Source organism: Acinonyx jubatus, chromosome E1 (assembly GCF_027475565.1).
Source record: "Acinonyx jubatus isolate Ajub_Pintada_27869175 chromosome E1, VMU_Ajub_asm_v1.0, whole genome shotgun sequence".
In the NCBI taxonomy this organism is placed as follows: domain Eukaryota; kingdom Metazoa; phylum Chordata; class Mammalia; order Carnivora; family Felidae; genus Acinonyx; species Acinonyx jubatus.
Window position 1 is genome coordinate 34,614,838 of NC_069397.1, and position 5,399 is coordinate 34,620,236.

General features: G+C 40.0%; 2 non-coding genes across 2 annotated transcripts; both read right to left on the reverse strand.

Moving 5' to 3' along the window:
- Nucleotides 1-2,395: 2,395 nt before the first annotated feature.
- Nucleotides 2,396-2,465, reverse strand: LOC113592787 (small nucleolar RNA U2-30). The gene has a single exon (XR_003412741.1). It is a non-coding gene; the product is annotated as a small nucleolar RNA U2-30 (small nucleolar RNA).
- Nucleotides 2,466-2,786: 321 nt separating this feature from the next.
- LOC113592788 (small nucleolar RNA U2-19) lies at nt 2,787-2,866 on the reverse strand. The gene has a single exon (XR_003412742.2). It is a non-coding gene; the product is annotated as a small nucleolar RNA U2-19 (small nucleolar RNA).
- Nucleotides 2,867-5,399: the final 2,533 nt, after the last annotated feature.

Genomic DNA, 5,399 nt, shown 5'->3' on the forward strand with positions numbered 1-5,399 from the left:
AAACACATATCCACACAAAGACTTGTGCCGGAATGTTTATAGCGACACTGTTCATAATAGTCAAAAGGTGAAAACAACTCAAATGCCCATGAACTGATGAAAACAAACAAAACATGGTATATCCATAAAATGGAATATTATTCAGCCATAAAGAGGGACGAAGTACACTAAAACCTTGGTTTGCGAGCATAATTTGTTCCGGAAACATGCTTGTAATCCAAAGCACTTGTATATCAAAGCAAATTTCCCAATAAGAAATAATGGAAACTCAGATGATTCGTTCCACAACCCAAAAATATTCATATAAAAAATGATTACAATACTGTAATGTAATACAAAATAATGATGAAAATACAAAATATAAAGAAAAAGAAACAAATTCACCCGCACGTACCTTTGAAAACCTTCGTGGCTGGTGTGAGGGAGACCAGGGAGAGGAAGGTTATTGTGGAGGATGACTTTCACTATCACTCACGGAATTGCTGCTATCTGTGGGCTCCATGGAATCTTTCTCTTTTCCTGAAATTTAACAAGGAACCTATCCAATGACACTTGCTTTTGCCCCCTTTTGAGGATTTCACAGAAATGTGACGTTGCGTTGTCGTTAAACAGATTCATCGCTCGCACTGTTACAGCCTTATTCGGATGGTGATCTTCTACAAAATTTTGCACTGTTGCCCACATTTTACACATCTCCCTAATCTCATTTGAAGTGAGGGATTCCTCCACCTTTCCCCTCCTCCTCTGCAGTCCTCCGTAACCTCTTGAGCTTTTTGCTCACAATGTGGATCCATCAGCTCGTCGGTGGTCACCTGGGCCTGAGACCCGAGCATCTGAGCATGGGAGACGATCACCCACAATCCCTCAGACAGAGAGAGAGAGAGAGAGAGAGAGAGTAGAACCACTGGCTCAGTTGTGACATTTGGTGTCACGTGCTACTCGTATTGTGAGACGTCGCTCGTTTATCAAGTTAAAATTTATTAGAAAGTTTTGCTCGTCTTGCGGAACACCGGCCAAACAAGTTACTCACAATCCAACGTTTTACCGTAATTCTATATGCTACACCTTGGATGAGCCTTGAAAACATTATGCTGAGTGAAAAAAAGCCAGAAAACACCACCTGTTATATGATCCCATTCACATGAAGTTCCAGAATAGGGAGACATATAGAGACGGAAAGTAGATTAGTGGTTGCCTACGGCTAAAGTGGGGACAGGAGGATACGAGGATGATAGCTAAAGATTACAAGGTTTACTTTTGAGACAATGAAACTGTTCTAAAATTGACTGCGGCAATGGTCGCACACATCTGTGAATGTACCAAAAACCACTGAATTGTACACTTTAAGTGGGTGAATTGTATGGTATGTGAATTATACTCAATAAAGCTGTTCTAAAAATAAGCATCCAAAGAATGATGGAGACATGTCAAAGGAATACAGAAGCCAGCTGGAAGGGACTTCCATTGGCAGGATCTGGTTATTTGGAACATCAAAATAAATAATGATATTAATAGATTATAACTTACCGAGTAAAATGGGAATCGATGACTCCATACTGATACACTGAATGCAAATACAGAAAGTTTGTTGTGCAATGGGATGTTGACATAATCTCAACGTGCTTTCCTACAAAATATTTATCAATTGCAAAGGGAGAAGGGTAACTTTACAGTGGAGAAGGCCGGCAGACACCAACTTAATCAAGAGGTCAAAATAAACATCGCAGTAATAGGACAACTTACAATCATGCACTACCCAATAGGAGGCAATGAGAGAGACACAGAGCATCGCTTCTGTGACATTGCTACATAAAGTGCACAAACCAAATCTAGTCATGAGGAAACATTGGACAAGTCCAACTTAAGGGAACGTCTACAAAATAACTGGCCTATAATCTACAAGAGTGTCCTCAAAGTTAAGAAAAGACTGAAACACTGTTCCATATTGAAGGAGACTAGAGATATCTGAGAGCCAAGTGTTACATGTGATCCTGTATTGGATGGTTTTGCTGCAAGGGCATTATTGGGATCACTGGTGAAAGGTGAATGGAGGGTGTGGGTTAGATGGGAGTAATGTTCCAATGGTAATTTCCTGATTTTGATGATGGTATTGTAGTCATCCAGGAGGATGTCTTTGTTCATGGGAATCATGAGTTGAAGCGTTTGGGGGATGGTGGCAACATACCTCAGCTGAGTCAGGAATATGGGTTTTTGTACTATATTTGGGACCATGCTATAAATTTGAGATTGCTTCACATTAAATAAAATTAATTATCATGTATGCGAAGAAACTGAACTAATGCCTAAAACCTAAGAGAGAAACAGGTCATATAAAATACAATCTCCCAGGAGATCCAGATATTGGAGTTATCAGGGCTTTTTTTCTTTCCAGTTTTAAGCTCAGATCAAATGTAGAAACCTTCGTAGTTAGAAAGGTCAGTTGTAAAACCTTTTCTTCTTTTTTCCAAGATTTTAATTTTAAGTAATTGCTGCACCCAGCGCTCGAACTCACAACCCCAAGATCAAGAGTCACATGTTCTGCAACTGAACAGACAGGTGCTCCAACTGTAAAATCTTTTCATCATTGTTCAGAATTGATTAGCCTTTATATACACACATCTTCATTGTCATTCATCCATCAGCACCCACCCAATGTCATTCATCCATCAGCAAGTACTCAGTTATCCACTGTCACCTTAATAAACACACACACACACACACACACACACACACACACACACCACAGACGTAAGCCTCATTGTTTTAAATTACTTTATACATTCGCTTCTCAAAACTACAGTGGTCATGCATTAGGTAGACTGGAAGGTCTTCTGATGCTCAAACTTGGCTGTTTCCATGAAGACACAGTTTGAAAATAACTAAGATCATACCGTATAACAAAACAGATGAAAAGCTGTAGAGTTTCATGAAAGAAGGGGGCTTAATGAACAATAAAGAATCAAATGGAATCCTAGGATGGAAAAAATACAATAACTAAAATGAAGAATTTATTACGCAGATCTAAAGGCAGGACAGACGGAGCAGAAGTGAGAATTAGGGAACCGGAAAAGAATTCAGTAGGAAATACCTAGATTGAAACACAGACAGGAAAAGAAAGAAAAAAGATGGAGAACACAGAAAATGGCGCTACGGTTACATGCAACACAATAAAAGGTCTAACATCTGTTTCTGGAGGCCAAAAAAAGAGAAGGGGAGAGACAATGGGGCAGAAACAATATTACTAGCCCCAAATTTTCTATACTTGACATAAGAATCAAGATAAATAGGGCAATTACAAGAAAACCATACTTAGGCACATTGTAGTTAAACCGCTAAAAATTAAAAACAGAGACAAATCTTAAGAGGCGCATCGCTCCAAAGAAACAGCCCTATGACTGACACACTGAAGAGATGAAAAATAGGCAAAATCTAAATGTGACTTGAATAGATAGGATTAGCAGCATCTTAGACATTGCAGAAGAGGCCATCGGTAGACTGGAAGCTATCTGAGGACACATCAGCAGAACGTTTCTGAAAAGAAGCACACTGAAAACAGAAGAGAACCAGTGACCTATGACAAGATATCTAGTACCCTAACACCCTTGTAGTGTTAAGTCCAGGAAGAGAGGGAAATCAGAAAAATAGGGACTCAACATTGCCCAAATTTGACCAAAACTAGGAAACCAAAGATCCAAGAATCTCAACGCTCACCACAAAATGAAAGCGAGGTCCATTATAATCAAATTGCTGAAAGTCGGTGACAATGAGAAGATCTTAAAGGAAGCTAGAGGGGGGAAAGGGACATTCCGTACAGACAGACCAAGATAAAATGATCACAGCCTTACTGTCAGAGACTATACAGCCAGAAGAAAATAGAACACAATTTTTTAAGTTGTGAGTAAATGAGGTACTATCAACCTAGATCTGTAAGCTTAGTGAAAATATCTCTTTTCCTTAAAGTTTTATTTATTTGTTTTTTGAGAGAGAGAGAGAGCACAGGAGGGGCAGAGAGAGAGGGAGACAGAGAATCCCAAACAGGCTCCGCGCTGTCAGCGCAAAGCCCGACGCAGGGCTCGAACTCAGGAACTGTGAGAGCATGACCTGAGCGGAAATCAAGAATTAGACACTTACCTGACTGAGCCACCCAGGCTCCCCAGCTTAGTGAAAATAGATTAAAAATTAAAGTGAAAGACGATTTTTTCCAACACTCACAAAAATAAAGGGATTTATCATTAGTCAACCTGCACTATAACAAATGTTAACGTTTTTTTAAGCAGAAGGGATGTGATGCCGGATGGAAATTGGGATCTACACAGAGGAATGAATAGAACCTCAAATGGAAAATATGGGGTTAAATGTAAAAAATATTCTTCTCAATTAAAAATTTGTTTAATAGGTAATTGACTATTTAAATCAAAAAGAATAAAATGTGGGGCGCCTGGACGTCTCACTCGGTTGAGCATCTACCTCTTGAATTCGGCTCAGGTCGTGATCTCACAGTTTGTGGGACTGAGCCCCAAAGGAGGCTCTGAGCTGAGCACTGCCTGCTGGGGATTCACTCTCTGTCTCTCTCTCTCTCCCTCTCTCTCTGCCCCTCCCCTACTCTCACGCGAGCACAGGCTCTCTCTCTCTCTCAAAATAAATAAACTTTTAAAAATGACACAAAATATTGGAGGACTGTACGATGTTAAGTTTCTAACGTTTATATCGCAAAGTGATGTAATGTTATTCAAAGGAAAACCGTTATAAGTGAAAGATCCATGTCATAAGCCTTACAGCAAATGGTGGCAAAATTTTCATGTAAAGGGCCGAATAGTGACTATCTTAGATGTCAAAGTTCATACAGTCTCTGTCGCAACTAATCAACTCTCCTGTTGTCATATAAGAGCAGCCACAGACAACGTGTAAGTGAGTGAGCATAGCTGTGTTCCAACAAAACTTTATTTGTGGCCTCTGAAATCTGAATTTCAAACCGTTTTCATATATCATAAAATGTTATTATTCTTTTGACTTCTTCAGCCTTTGAAAAATGTAAAAACTGTTCTTTTTTTATTTTTTTTATTTTTCAGTATAAAATTTTTTTAATGTTTATTTATTCTTGAGAGACAGAGACAGTGTGAGCCCGGGGCGAGGTGGGGGGGAGGGGTGGGGGCAGGGTGCAGTTAGGGGCAGAGAGAGAGGGAGACACAGAATCTGAAGCAGGCTCTGGACTGTCAGCACAGAGCCCGACACAGGGCCTGAACCCAGGGACCGTGAGATCATGACCTGAGCCAAAATCGGACGCTCAACCAACTGAGCCCCCCAGGCGCCCCAAAACTATTCTTAACAAATCTCCCAGGCAGAAGAATCCTAGATAATTTATGTAGATACTCTATTCTCAAGGTGAGCATAGCTCCTCA